This window comes from Rhipicephalus microplus, chromosome 7 (assembly GCF_043290135.1).
Source record: "Rhipicephalus microplus isolate Deutch F79 chromosome 7, USDA_Rmic, whole genome shotgun sequence".
Classification (NCBI taxonomy): Eukaryota; Metazoa; Arthropoda; class Arachnida; order Ixodida; family Ixodidae; genus Rhipicephalus; species Rhipicephalus microplus.
The window spans coordinates 156,493,072-156,509,085 of record NC_134706.1 but is presented as its reverse complement, the minus strand read 5'-3'; the positions used below and the strand labels follow the sequence as shown (position 1 = coordinate 156,509,085).

Here is a 16,014-nt window from a genome sequence, read left to right as displayed (position 1 = left end):
TTTGCAGAGTCATAAACGTATGTCTATGAAGCTATGCGTAGCCTATCCACATAGAGCTTATACGAATTCTTTGTGTTTTCGTGAATTCAATCAGCTTCATTCGGGTGAACCGATTTTCAAGTAAACAAATTCTGTCTTGGGAAAGGTGGAATCTTTTATATTCTGATCAGGGGTGAACAGGTTGTCTGCTCAAGATGTCAAGTTTTATTCAACAACGATGTCAATTTACAGAAAAGTGCGTACAGGATTCGTAATACATACAATGAACCCCAAAGTTAGAAACCTTTAGGGTGGCTCCCATACATAATTTTAACGGGAAAATAAACAAAATATACAACATTCAGTCGTTACGATATCTTCAGTAAGAAAAAAAGCACAGGGCGAAAAAACGAAAGTAGAAAATACACATATGTTTAGCAAGGCGAAAAAGAAAACTCTGGAGAACAAACAAGCGCAAGTTATATTACAATACGTAAGGACAATATAACATGTATCAATTATTATCGCTACATTAAAAAGCAGTTGCTATGATGAAGTCAACTGTTGCGAAAATATTTCTTTACTTGGTTGTTGAATATATGTTCTGTGGTTTAAGATTTTATTACGTAAGGAAGAAAATTCCACAGCTTGATTCTCGTAAATGCGGTTGTCGACTTGCGGTAGTTTTTGTGAGCTTTAAGCAGAAAGTGGTTATTGAGCTCAGAAAACGTGGTAATATTATTCTTTACAAGGCTTTCCACGACAATGCCATGTATATGCAAATTACCACGAAAAAGCCTATATATGACAACTGATAACTTCAGCTGAAAGAGGTGATAAAGAAGATGCATATTTAAATTCTGATGGGGTGGCGTTGCATTGGTTAAGAAATGGCTTAAAGTCATGAGTCGAAGTACTGTATTCTGTAGGCATTGTAGTTGGTTGATAGGGGTCAAATATGTGTTACCCCAGGCTGATATGCAATAAGATAAATGGCTGTGAATATGTGTGTAATAAACGAAAGGAAGTGAATTATTTGTGGCTAAAAAAATGAACGAGTTTCGATTATGACAGTATTCTAAAGAATATCTTGCGAATAAGTGATTGCGCATGAAGATTGAATTTCATATGCCGGTCAAAAACTGCACCGAGAAACGTTGTACTGTCGGACATGGGACTTAAACTATTGTCCAGATGAACAGATATGGATTTTGATAGAACAGTCGGGAAGGAAATTAAAAATATCAAAAATGTTTTTGATGCTGTAATTATTAACATGTTTATTTGACACCAGGAACATATATTATGTAGATTCACGTTAATGTTTCGTTTTAGCTCATCGACATAATTAGCATAAGTAAAAATGGTCGTGTCATCTGTGTATAAGACAACTCTTTAGTGGTCAAAACATTAGGTAGAATAATAATTATTAGCAAAAAGAGCAGCGGGCTTAAGATTGAGCCCTGAGGAACACCTTGATTTATTTACTTAGCTGCTGAAACTTTACCGTCAATCTGAACAACTTGAATGCGATTGCACAGATAACTGGATATGAATTGAAGTGCAGGGCCAGTTATGCCATACGATGTTTATTTATCTATAGGAATTTCGAGATTATTGTGTCAAAAGCTTTCAATAAATCTCTGAATACGCCACCAACCTTGTAGCCTTGATCGATTGCCCGTTTTATTTTATCGGTGAGTGTTAGAAGCGCAAGTTCAGTGTAAAAGCCAGCCCGAAAGCCGTACTGTTTAGATGTCAACAGATTAAACTTAATCAGGTAGGATATTATTCCTGTATGCATAAGACGCTCGATTATTCTGCTGATAACTATAAGAATACAAATGGGCCTATAATTACTCAGAAGTTCGTGATCACCTTTTTTGTCAACAGGTGGTATTCTACCAAATTTTAGGAAATCGGGAAATATGCCTGCTTTAAACGTCTTGTTAACAACATCTGCAATGACAGGAGATAGCTCACTAGAAACTAACTTGATGTGAGATGGATGAACAAAGTCAAGACCAGGTCCCGTTTACCTGAGCTAAGTTATGACACGAAGAACTTCATCTGCACTCGTAGGTCGGAAGAAAAAAGATTCAGGTTGGCGGGGTAATGTTGGTAATGGGGGATTTCTCAGAGATTCACAGGTACTGCTAAAATACTCAGTGAATGCATTGGCGATATCAGCTTGATGACTGTATGTTTCTGCTTTATTTCTAATTTTAGTTATCTGCTCACCGCATTTATTGTTTAAGATTTTGTTTATGACCTGCCAGTTGCGCCTCATATCATTGCCATTATCCAAAATTTTTTTCTGAAACTATTCTCGTTTTGCACATTTAAGTGCGGCTGCAAGCGTGTTAGAATGTTTCTTGAAACGAACTTTAAGCTCAGAGTTAGGTGGCTCACAAAACACTCTTTTGTGAAGTTGGTTATTATTCCAGATACATCGAAGTATCGCCCTTGTAACCCAAGGTTTTTTCGGATTACTAAAATGACGAGCTATGATATGTACCATCGTGCATTCTTTATTGAAATGTGTAACTGTAGTCGAAAATAGCTGATAAGCCTTTTCAGCAATGGATTCACTTATTACGATGGTCTAGTCAATTTGCTGTACCATAGATACGAATTTAATGAGAATTATAGAATATCAGAATATCCTCTCTTCGTTTTTCTTGCATTTGCAATTTTCTGTGCCCAAAGTTAGGAATATAGGATAATGACCTGTTATGCTGTGCTAAATGACTCCTTCTGTATTAACTTTGGCAAAATTGGTTAATATGTGGTCAATTAACGTTTTAGACCCTGCTATGTCACATCTCGTGATATGGTATCGTGATATGGTTATCAGTACGTAATATTGTCCAACAACCCATCAAACTGAAAACAGAACTCAGACAGTGAAAATGCTGGCGAACGATAAATGCACCCTAATACTGTGTTCTGGCAATTGACTGGGAAAACACACTTGTCAAATTCTGTTCATACAGATTTACACAGTATATTAGAAAACTCAAGGTCATTGCGGCGTTTGTACGACAATTACGATTTAATAAAAATGGCGGATCCGCCGCGCCGTAGTGTAGCAAGATAGCAGTACTCTGCATTGTACTCTGATAGCGCATACAAGTTTTTGTCGTCCGGTCACAACTACGTCTCATACAAACAAATAATAGAGAAGTTGTCATGAATTAAAAAATGAAATGTAATGAGACTGTTGTAGTTTTTACGTAGACTGCGAAGATTCAAATGCATCAGTGATATTTTTGGGGTTTTATCGCTGAAATGTTTTTTCGGAGCTTGACAAGAAAACATTTTTGTGTAGGTTTAAAATACGAAGCAGTAAATAGGAATACTGGTAGGCTAGGCGAACGCAGCAAGGTCACCCGCACTAGAGATACGGTAGACGAGGCTGTCACCCGTCCTTCTGGCCTAATCATGCAGTGATCAGTCCAGGGATGTTTCCAGCCTTTAGCTTTCTTTTTTTAAGTTCAAGTGCCTGTGTGAACAGCAGTTTCCTTCTTGTGTGAGATGAGCATTCGCATATAAGGGCTCCTGGTTGTTTTGGGAACACCCAAGGGCTGCAGTCGTCGAGCGAGCGTTGCGTACGTTTTTCAAGAATTCAGTCTCTTTTTCTCGGAGCAGAAGCTCCCGAGAAAAAAAGACTGAATTCTTGAAAAAAGTTGAAAAAGTGTTGAAGCTCTGAGACAGCGTATAGAGCTTAAGCAAGTGTGTCAGCTTCAGTTTTCGTCATTGGGCACGGGTCAGATTATACGTCATCGGCGAAAAGTAGCAATAAGGAGTATAAAGCACGAAACATCACAAAAGAAATGCCTTTCACTTGCATCAGCCTGTTTAGGAATTCAGGCATGCACGACACCGCTATCAGGACATATTTACCTCATTTGTTGAAAATAGTACCTTTCAAGTAACTAACCTGTAAGAGCAACCACAATAGTGCATAGTATAACTGGCGCGATGACCTGCCCGAAGTGGACGGCTTATGGGTGGCTTATGAATCTCGCGCCGTCTGTGCGATGACATAGTGCTGTAATTACAGATTGTCCGATGGTGTTGTTTGTCCCCACCGGACTCGGCGTGTGGTTCATCGAAGCTGGCAGCAGCTGAAGTGGGACAGTGGCAGGTTACGATTCATTTGAAGAGGCGTGGAAGAGACTACCCATGATATGGTAGCCTGTAAAAACAACCACCGTAAGCTTGGCGCTCTTGGAGCTAGTTCATGCTGAAAGTGGATGATTCTCGCTTGCTTATGCGTTCAACTTAGTGCTTCTCACAGGGAGACGATTTAGACTTCAACAAAAGTTTTGAAGAAACCCGACGTTTCGAAACCCGACGTTTCGGCGTTTCGGAACTTTTGGTTGGAGTCTAAATCATCTCCCAGTTTCATACCCAACCAGACAGACTTCTGTCAAATGTTCACTTTCAATGCTTGTCGCAACGTGATGCTGCGATTCCAGGTTGCAAGACGGGGTAGTTTGTCCCCACCGCAACTGGCGTACAGTCCATCGAATCAGGATGCAGTTGAAGTGGGACACCGGCAAGTCACTATTCGACTCATGATGCACGAAAGACAACATCCACTAAATGGCAGCTCTTTAAGAGAAACCACCGTATGCATGGCACTTTTTAGCGAGGTCGTGCCGGAAGTGGACAGCTTCTGACTGGCTTAAGATTCCTACGCCATGTGCGCCGCCAGGTGGTCTGGCAACTCTAGGTTGGATGATAAGGTAGTTAGTCCCCACCGGACTCGGTGTGTGGTTCATTGAAGCAGGCAGCAGCTTAAATTAGACAGCAGGCAGCTCGCAATTCAGTTGAAGTTGTACATAAAAGACAATCCATGAAACGGCAGCCTGTAAAAGCAACCACTATAAACTTGGCATTCTCGGCGCGCTGTCATGCCCTTTGGCATGACAGCGCGCCCAGCTGTTTGGCAACCAGCTGGAACAAGTTGCTTAACACACATATATAAAGAGTGTATCAGTTGTTTACTGTATAATCACGTCTTGCAAAGATGGCTGTGTAGCGTAGCGGTAAATACAATTGCCGTTGGGGGTGTGGGAGCTTTGGCAGATACGCGAGCACAGGATAAAAAGTTTTGCATAGAAGTTTGTGCATGAGCAATATAGGAATACTTAGGAGGTGCCTCGAGTTTCGCTTTATTGCTTCAAAAAAAAGTTCAATGCAGCTTATTTCCCCAGCAAATTTTCAGTCAGGTGCTGCTGCGTGCTAGATATTGCTAGAACCACAACCTAATAAACAGGTTACTCCTCGGTGGACGCTATAAGAGTAGTTCCATATAGATAAACAAATGCATAACCTATATATTTAGTCACTGTAATAAATATATATACACACTAAATAGGAATCAATTTTTTTCGAAAAATACATTTCTATACTCTTGCAGATATGTAATGAAAAAGGAACAGAATACATAACCCACTTGACTACAGACAGAAGGGAGTGGTATCCATTTACATACGACAAGTCACCAGGAAAAAAACGGACATTCACGTATGACAACACCCACAGCCTCAAAGAAAAGGTGAGAAGGTGAAGTAAATGAAGGAATTAATAACCTTAATAACGTACTTTGTACATTACTGCCGAGTGCCGCAAATTTGCGACATAACAAAAAACTGCGAGTAAGCGGGTCAAGAAAGACGTGTTGTTATTATTGCTGGTCATTAGGCACTCCCTCAGAAATTAACTTCAAGCGGGAAAAAATTAGCCCCATTTCTTGAAAGGTATATTATGGTAATATCGATTGTGTTGTAGGTGATGGCTGAAAGCGTGAAGCACGTGCAACCTCTCTCACTTCTTCGTTTTTTCCCGCCTTGGTTACGTAAAATCTGTATTCAATATTTATTTTATTTTGTGTGTATGCACACAATAGCTGGCACAGGGCGCGCTACGTAGTTTTGAAGTACTTTTTATTGCAAGGTCCTCGTTTTTCTTGCACATGACGAATCCACTACCTACCTGAAAGTATGTATTAGGGTGCTATTTTTATATTCTAACTGCATAATGCAATGAAGAGCGCCATTTGAAGGCGGAAAAAGAGAAAGTTTTTTGTTTTGTTGGTGGCTTCATATTTCAAACATAAAAGAGTTAAGGTGTGCCCGTTAGGCTTTTTACATACTTTTAGAAAAATTAGGCCGAGTGTACTGCTTCGAGTATCGTATCTTTTGAGGAGGGAGCACGAAGTGCATGTACGATGGAAGTGTTGGTCGAAGGCGAAAGGCTAAATGCCTGATGATTTGCGAAAGTGTACGGGCTTACCGCGTCAGTAACCTCCATTCGAGCGAGTCAAACAAATTCATCTCGGGATGACATGAACATTAGGTTTCAGGTAATTAAAGTTAGTGTCACCATCTTGGTTTAACTGTGGTGTGACTGCGATGTCACGTCATCGTAACGTCACTGCTCACGAAAAGGTGTCTCGAACGCGCACGCAGCGCCAACGCCGCTCAAGTGACTGCTGTCACAGAAGCAGTGAGACGCCCCATGAACAGCTCAAGGATTTGAGTATGGGTCGGGAGAGGATCATTAGATTAAGAGAGAAAAATCTGTCTTCGCCTTCACGCCCTCTTGAATCCGTTAGGGAACCTATAATTTTTGTGTAACATTACCCCTCAATTTTAGCCTCTTGCTTACCACGTTTGTTTATCTTTGTTCTTGATTTATCCACCCTGCCGTCATATCAATCATAGCTGCATAACCTCATAATTTTTCACGCTGTAACTGAAACAAATATCGTGTATTTTGTGTAACAATCTATCGTCATTTGCCCCAATAGAAATCAGAGATGCTTCCTCTCATAATGAAGACGTTTACCTCGTCATAGGCGATTTTCATGGTTTGTGTTTGAGACAGAATATACAAAAAATATAGTATGAGTAAGGCCGCCATCAGAATTGTCTATTTTTTTATATCATTTCTAGCACTTAAGAAGTTTATCTGAAGATCTTTAAAACTGGGAGTAATCTGGTGATATTTCTTATGAAACACAAATAGAGCAGACTGCTTCATGTAGTTCACTTTTTCGGAGACTTGTAACAGAGCTGCTGTAATCAGTGGCGGCGTCTCCGCGCGTTATCACAACTTTGGTCACAGTTGTGGCTTAGGCAAGGAGGTGCTGTGGAGCGCAATGAAGGTTGAGCGGAGGTCTTGCTGGAGAGAGATAACCAATGAGAAGCACGAATACGAGTAGCAGCGAGCTTGACGAAGGCGGATATCAATGAGTTGCTCGCAGAGAAGAGCTCGACGAACATTAAGATGTCAAGTATCGTATAATCGAGCTAAATCAAGTGCACGCCATGACCAGCCTCACTGCGCATACACATTCGCTCTCCTTCGCTCTGCTCTTCCATGCTGCCACCCTCTCTCTCCTCTAGGCATCCGTCCTAGCGGCGTTTACACCGCAGATGCTTGCAGAAAGTCGCTTGCGCACGAGAATGTCGAGAAAGTCACTTGCACACGCTGCTTGCACCAATATTTTCACTGTTTACAAACACGCGCTCTTTTTGACATGTGGTTCCGTTTACTGATGTGCCTTAATAGCATCGGTGTGCAAGAAGTGCTTGGGAAAATAGGCTACTAATTTCCAACACTTCTCTGCCTCTTTTTCACAAAATATATTCAAATCAATTTTCTTTTGCACCACTTGAAAATTATATAAATTTCCCTAAAGCCGACGCATGCTCTTTTTATATGAAAAGTGGAGAAAGATTTTCCTTACTCTTGAAAAAAAAACTTAAAAATGTGCCTTCGGCTTCGACTTTTGGATCTGGTAAATAAGGTGCCCGGAAATTTCCTGGGGTGCAACGCTTGCTATCTTAAAACCGTCTATAGCGGGAATGTTGCGTAGTCGGGTATGGTTTGAGATGGGTTAATCGCAATTTCGTCTTTGATATTTTATTTATTGAATAAAGTAGAAACGTTTCCTTCAGTGTCAAGCAAAAGCCAAATGAAAGCGCTCTTGACTTAATGTGTTATGACAAATACATTGCCTACATATATATGGCCACACAGGGCTTGAACAGGTGGCACCGCGAACGTGGTGGTGTTGAGCGCTGTCGCGATATGCTGTCGACCGGCTCGGTTTGTTTGAGCAAGCGGAACAGACGCAAGAAGGTGACACAGGGTGTGTCATAAACACGCTTCTTACACAACTCAAACACAAACGTAAATTATTACACGCAGAACAATAAAGCCAACAATAAATGGCTATGTCTCAAGAGCAAAATAACGTACCATTCCTCTTCTACCCAAGTCCCACGCACGTCCATATTGTCTCACTCAGTGACTGACGTCTCTAGGACGAACGAAATGTAAGAAGTCGGCCGCTGACGCCCGAGTGTCGCTCACCGCGTTCGTGAATGTCCTTGATTCTGCTAGTGTGGAAGAGCATATAGGCGATGTGATGGCGTCCGACGTAGACGTGCCGTCGTCGCTAGTTTAACGCAAGGACGAAACGTACAGAAAGGAGCGAGTAGCCGAAGTAGAGCAGCTACCGTGGCGTCCAGCCAGCTAGAAGCCTACGAACAATCTAGGCTCCGTACGCCACGAGCCACCGGCGCCCGTCATCTTTTTCTCTAGCCGGCTGGCCACCACTGGCGCTACGCTGCAAGGGCTCCCCACTTATAGAACTTACGCGATAAATAATGAACAAAATGTACAAGAATGTGTGGGCCGCAAATCGAAAGCGTTTGTGAGCAGTCCTGATCGTCAACAGGAAGGGACTCTCGGCAATCATTGGGTCTCTGGTGGGCGACACAGGAAATGTTGCAGCAGACGAGGGTGGCGATGCAGGTACGCTGTTGGAAAGAGTGGGTGAAGGTCGTGAGGAAGGGACCCTTTAGGTGATAGCAAGTACCAACGACCGCATGAAAAATGGTTAGAGGCCGAGAACACGCACGGACCCTTTCGGTGCGGTCGGTAGTCGCGCACACTCGGGCACTGATGCATGAAAGATAGATTGTAGCATGCGTACGGACAGTCCAGTGGCTGTAGTTGTAGGTCCATGTTGGTGCTTATCCGAACGTCGTTAGGAAGTGCGATCCACCCATGTAGTGTGTTGAAGATGCTGCTACCTTTGCTCCCGGTGGCTCAATACCGCCTGCGGCAGCCGCCTGGTTTGCTGAGTAGTGTGCAGGCAAGTTGACAGTCGTGCGCTATGGATCAACGAAGTGCGACATGGCTTAGCATGAAGACGAACCGACTAAGAGCACGCTAATAGCTTTTTTCCGGGCTTCGACGACGTGTTATGCGCATGCGTACGCAGATGAGTTGTCACCTTGTTCGAGCAAGAGCCGATGTTGGGCGATGCGGGAGCGAGTGGTGGGTCTGTGGCGTCACAGTTGTCAGGGGCTGTCGACTGCGTTGAAATTCTCCAGCGCGCATACGGAGTGGTAGGCGGATGGTTTACCTGCGCGTCTGTTGGGGCATACACAGTGTGCTCCACCTGTGGTGAGCCAGGTGGGTGGTCCTCGAGATTTCCTGTCATTGGCACAGCATCATGCATGCTCACTCGTACTTGCTCAGGGGCTTGAACGTTTGTAGAATACATCAAAGTTTATGTTAGTAGGTGCTGGCAGTCCGCAAGTTTTTGAGCAACAGGCACTGGTGTGCTGGGGAAACTGATGGCGTGCAACGTCAAAGCGGACTTTGGGTCCATAATGTGAGTGATTTTGCGGGCCTCCACAGGTGCTGAACAGGCGTAAAGTCTGCAGATAGTCAGCTGACCCGGCTGAGGTCAAATTGCCCGGGGAAGACAATGCAGCCGACCAGGTCTCTGCAGCAAATGTGACGGTGCACGGGGCAGTGGCCAGTGTTGATTGTCTGATGGAGAGAAGTGGCAATCCCTATGCAGGCAGAACCGGCACAACCAAGGCAAGATCCGTGAACTCCGGAGTCGTGGGTCTCTCAAACGACGGGTTGATTGGCGCAGAAGGTTGGTCTTCGTTTTTTGTATGACCAGTTGTAGTCACAGGAATGGTCTGAAATTTCTGTAGTGTAAGAGGCGTCTTGGGACGTAATGAGCCAGATGCTGTTGTGTCGCTTGTGGCAGGAGGAGCACGTTTGAGGCCGTAAAACTTGAGAAGGGCATTTCGCAAATCATCATATGGGTGAAAGCTTCCGGAGAAGTATGTGAGGCGGTGTTTGAGGTCATGTGGACGATGATATTCTAATACCTCGTACATGATGCCGTTGTGATACAAAGCCGCCACAAACTGTTAAAACCATGACTCTAGGCTATAGTTCTGGTATGATGGCAGCAGCTGGTCGAATTGGGGCTGCCAGGCTTGCACTGCCTGGGACATGGCCGCAGAGATTGGTAGCAGTTGTGCAGCGTCGGTCGCTTGTCGATGTGTCCTTGGTCACGAAATTGTAGGTGACGTGATGGCGTCCAACGTAGACGTGCCGTCGTCACTGGTTTGAACAAAGGACAAGACGTACAGGAAGGAAGCGAGCTGCCGAAGTAGAGCAGTGACCATGGCGTCCAGCCAGCTAAAAGCCTACGAAATATCCAAGCTCCGCGCACCACGAGCCACCGGCGCCCTTTATTCTTTTCCCTAGACGGCTGGCCGCCATCAGTGCTTCGCTGCATGCCCTCCATCCCAGAGGTGACGTCGTTCTCATTCGGTGGGGGGAACTGGTTGCGCTGGCAGGAACTCCGGGCACCTCCAAAACCACTCTGGCTTGTGCGCGGTGTCTGTAAGCCCGGGCATGTTGAAGGTCGGTGGCGTGACGCGGACTTGTTTTGGCCAGTCGTTTTACGCCGGCCAGCTGTACGACCGGAGCGCAAACACTGTAGCTCACTGAGGTAGCAACTGGGGCAGCTCTCGACGCGTTGAAAACGTGGTGCAGAACCCAGGCAGCCTAGATAATCCGCTGTCTTCTGCACCCGCGCACCCGCCCATACAATAAGGCGTCCCTGCGTGCACTTCTTCCTTCTCTTCCTTCTTCTCCCAGCTTTCATCTTTTGGCCTCTCAACTATTCATTCTCTTGCCTTGCTCTACTGTCTTGACGTGTTATCCCTAACAAGTGCCAACTCGGCCGTTTTGGCGTCCCTGGGGTAAAAGCATTACCTCCAAGACCACACGCGCTCCCATTTTCGCAAGCATGCTGTCACCTGCGTGCGTTCCTCTGCAACTGCAGGCAGCCTTTCAGATTGGGTAAAGTTTTCAAAAAAGCATACAGTGACAAAAGCAAGCTTCCTACGAAGCTTGGCATGTGCGTAATGTTGAAGAACTTGTCTGTGCGGACATAACTGCTGACAGGGTGGTGTGTGCCCTAAACGTGCATCACTGTTCGTCAAAAAACATTAAATCTTACAGCGAGCAAACGCTTTTTTTTATTCATTCAGTCTTCTCGTTATATTTCATTGTGTTCTTCAGTTTTTAAACACTCTCAGAACAGAGACCTCAGTGGCGCAACCCACGAATGCAAAACAAGCGCATATCCAGCGGGTGAAAGCTCCGGCGATTGTGGCCGTTTACATGGAATAATTCGAAAATGAATCGAAAGTTAATCATGTGAGAGTCACGTGGGCTTACTTCGACAGGCGGTCACTACCAAATTAAGCAAACGCCACCGACAAATGAAAAAAAACTGATCTGAGCACGATGTTTTTGTTGCTTAAAGCCAACAAGCAATATAATAAAATGAGAAGCACAAAACAGAGCCGTAAGGATATAATCTGTGCACTATTCAAAATAATTATCACCGTCAAGCCCAAAGAACAGCTAATATTATCGTGTAAATAATATTGAACCTTCCGGAGCGTTATGGGCGAGCTGGTAAAGCCTTTTGGTCATGTGATCGAAAATTCGGTGGGTGGTAGGCTGAGTGCTGCTGTTCATTAGCCTTAGCTGGGCCTATGAATTTCTTACTGTTAATCCAGCTGTCTTCTAAGTCCTCTCTCTTTTTCCATCAACACTGAGCAAGAGATAACGAGAAATAAACAATCTCTGGTTGAGTTAGTAAAACAACTTTTTTTTCACAATAGATGGCAATAAAGTTGTATCCCACGTTTGCGACTGTCGTCACAGTGAACTTTCGAGAAGTGGTGCAACTTTGCTACAGCGGAATAGCTGCATGTATAGTAAAAGCCAACAATTGAACCATTTTTGTCGCTGCCATGTGGAGCCAGGGAAAGACCGCAAGAGACTTGTTTTGCAGAACATCGGAAAAATACGAAGGAACCGGCGCAAACAGTGCCGCCGTCTGCGGCGTTTGAAAACATCTGGCCACGGACGCGCGCGCCGCCGCTAGAGAAGTTTCCATGTGCGCAGAGCTAAAAGAGCAGTGTACCAGCCAAGTAAACAGTTGTGCAGTGCGAGCAATCGTTCTTTTTTACTAGGGGACATTAAGTGCGTCTGTCTTGCGAGGCATAGAATCAGATTCCGAGACGAGTGAGGAGGAGGATAGCGACAGTTCTGCGGTTGTCTTCTTGGGCGTGCACAAGATGCGAGCATGCGCGTCTCTCCCCGAGATGAGAGACTCACAAATGATCAGTGGGGTGGGAATGGCGCCATACTGCCGACTCCGAAGAGTGACATTGTGCGAATAAAAATGCTTCACAATTAAGCATGGATGTTTGGAATTATGTTCGCAGACATTGCGGGCGTAGCTTTAGTTGCGGGCACCGTATAAGTTTTAAAATATCGTTTGCTCCTCCGAGCAAAACGTGTAGGGCCTTTTACTTCGACCGCAATCCCAAATGCACGGAAGCTACACACATCATATTGTGGGCCTCGCGGGCTGCAATCGCCGCACGCTGTTTCGGAAATTCTGAGGGCAAGCCGCAAGCGAGATCGGTGGGCTCACGTTACGACGCATGTGCAGTGGCAGTGACCACACTACAAGGGCTTGCGGTGCGCTATTCTAAACCTCCATAATAAACCGAATACACGCATGCCACAACCAGTCCCTGGACACCCCATACATATAGGCACCCGGCAGTGCAGTTTACGAGATGTGATGGTAGCACCACAACACACAGCCTAGCGAGTAGACGCAGCAAAACCAGATCTTCCAGTGCGTTGCCTAGTGAGTAGATGCAGCAAAACTGAACTTGCACTTGCATATAATTTTCTTTTTTAGTTGTGAGCAATGGGTCACAGCTGATTATGTAAGCGTCCAGGAAGAGTTCTTTGAAAACTTGCCAAAAAGCGCACTGACACTTCAGCGTGTCACTGTGCTCAGTGAGCGTTCCATTTTTTTGGTATCCATGGTGGCCCGTACGAACAACGCTGAGGCGGCCCAAAGAGTTTTGTCGCGCCCTCTGGTTCACTTTCGGGTGCCTATAGACACTATATCATGTTCTTAAACGTAGTGCCGCTGGCAGACTTCTCCTGTGCGTTGTTAAACAATTGAAATTTGCTGCGTATACGCAAACTAAAAGCGGACCAGGGTTATGTCGCCCAGTGCCATTAGAAGCGATGGGCATGTTTTAGTAGAAAAGAACGGTTAATAACTGTTTCTTTTGCGCCTTCCCAGATTTCTCCCTTGCGCAGCACCTTAATAAGCGCCAGCGTAAACCCCGCTGCCGGTGTAAGCGTTAGTGCCCTCTGCTTCCCTTGGCTGGGAGATGGTGTAATTTTTTTATTTGAAAGTCTTTTATGGCAGGGTTCACCGCGTATCTGTAATAATTATATTGCCACAGGTCGAGCATCGCAGAAGACGCGAGCAACAATTTGCGTTCGTAAAAGCCGCCACACAAGTAGCAAGAAAGCCGTGCCATAGAACACCGTCCTGTCCGCGCCATGATGCTACACCACGGGCCGGCACGAGATTCGAGGTTAAGAAGAAGACAGACGAAGTTAAATACAGCGAGCAAGGGATGTTTTGGCTGACCATTTAGTTTTGAGTTTACGGGCGCAGGATAGCTCTGGTAAATAGTTTGTGTATAGTACCTGGTGATATATTTATTGGTAACGTTCTGGTGGAGGTGCCGGGTATGATTCCAAGCCCACTACAGGCAAGAGAGACCAGCCCATATCCCACAAGATTGGAGCCAGCATAATTAACACATGTGCACCAACGCACGAGTTGCCGACTACGTGGTGAGCAACCCGAGTTTGGCCCCCTAAGTGATCCATCAAGACCTGTCGAGACCTCAAGCACAAGCGTCACTGCGATGGCCACCCAGTCGTTGCCTTCTCCACCTCACCTCATCGTGGATTCACCACGTACACCAGAGGTCTTCCACGGTGACACCTATGGAGATGCCGAGGACTGGCTCGAAGGCTTTGAGCGCATTGCACGTTTGAATCATTGCGACGAATCCCGTTAACTTCGTTACGTTTACGTCACCCTGCAAGATTCGGCATGTACGTGGTTTGAGAACCACGAAGCGTCCTTGCTGTTGTAGGACCACTTTCGACGAGAGATAATCGCAACCTATCCGAATACGGACCGCAAAGAGAAGGCAGAGGCTGCGCTTCAGGCGAAGAACCAGCGAAATAACGAGAGCGGGGCCATGCACATAAAAGACATGTCGCGGCTCTTTCGCCGAGCCGACCAAACCATGGCCGAAAAGAAGTTGCGGCACGTAATGATCGGAGTAAAGCAAGAGCTTTTTTAAGGCCTGATGCGTAATCCACCGCAAACGGTGGCGGAGCTCCGGTCCGAGGCAACGACCATGGAAAGGACACCACAGCAACGTACGCGACTGTAAAACAGTGACTTCGGCGTCTCTTCAGTGAGGGCAGATTCAACAATCCTCCTCACCCACGTTGACGTCCTCCGAGAAATGGTGAGGGCTATCGTTAAGGAGGAGCTCCAGAAACTGAAACTCACTCAAAGTCCTCCAGCGATGCCATCAATCGCGGACGCTGTACGTGAAGTGCGTCAAGCAATTCTTCAACCACAGCCTCAGGTGCCCCCCCACACGCAACCAGAACCTCAGCCACAGCTGTCCTACGCGCAAGTCGTACGGCAAGATATCAGACGCCTGAACTTTGCACAAGCTCGTGTTATGTCAGCCATGTTTCCTTGCAGTACGTCACCGCCGATGCCAGAAGCGAGGCCCCGTAAAAGTGATTTATGGCGCACTGCAACCCGGCGGCCCCTCTGCTACTACTGTGGGGAGGCAGGTAATCTTTATCGGACATGCCACTACCGTCGGGTTGGGCTACGTGGCTTCCCAGTGAATGCCCCCAGCCCACGTAACGGTAAGCGCTGCTACAAAATGAAGAATTTTTATCTTCGCGCTATGCCTCTCCAAACACTCAGCGACATGAATCGCAGTTTATTGCACCAATGCGAAACAGGTCGCCGAGTTCACGCCCATCCTCTACTTTCCCGAGGCGTCGTTCAATAAGCCCGCGATAGGAAAACTAGAACCAGCGACCTGTGGAGGCAGGGCCGCTGATTTTCAGAAACTTAAAACCCTCCATCGTTAACCAGATTATACGACGACACTGACACAATAACGGATAAGACGGACAAGTGCAGTAATGGCGACGTGACATCCGAACTACAAGTGAGAATCGACGACGTCGAGACCATAGCGTTAATAAACACTGGTGCAGACTACTCAGTAATGAGTAGCATGCTCGCAGAGAAGCTGAAGAAAGTACTCACTCATTGGACCGAACCGCAGATACGCACCGCCGGAAGGCGGTGCATATTTGCGGTGCGTATCAGTCAGCCCCGTAGGATTGCGCACAGCAAGAGTGAGAATAGAAGGCCATGTGTACGTCAGCAGTTTCAATGTTCTCCCCGACTGTTGCCGTGAGGCTATTCTGGGCATGGACTTCATGCAAGCAAACAGTGCCATCATCAACTTGCAGAAATCCCAAGTTTCTTTATCTACAGAGAATGCTGTTGCCGTGTGTCATGCGGAGCAACCATTTGTTTCGTCTCTTCGCATTGTGGATAAAGGTGTGACAGTGCCGCCACGTAGCAGCGTGACAGTTGCTATGAAAAGCGACGTTGTTCGTGAATTTCCGAACTAGCTGATGGAAATGTCGAACTGCTACTCGCAAACAAAGGTGATA

At 45.7% G+C, this 16,014-nt stretch overlaps 1 long non-coding RNA gene across 1 annotated transcript in view; it reads left to right on the top strand.

Moving 5' to 3' along the window:
- The window catches only part of LOC142767108 (uncharacterized), a 77,776-nt gene that overhangs the window by 15,531 nt on the left and 46,231 nt on the right, over window positions 1-16,014 (top strand). The window contains exon 2 of the long non-coding RNA XR_012884758.1: window positions 5,411-5,548. This is a non-coding gene — a long non-coding RNA (uncharacterized LOC142767108). The remainder of the gene's footprint in view (window positions 1-5,410; window positions 5,549-16,014) is intronic.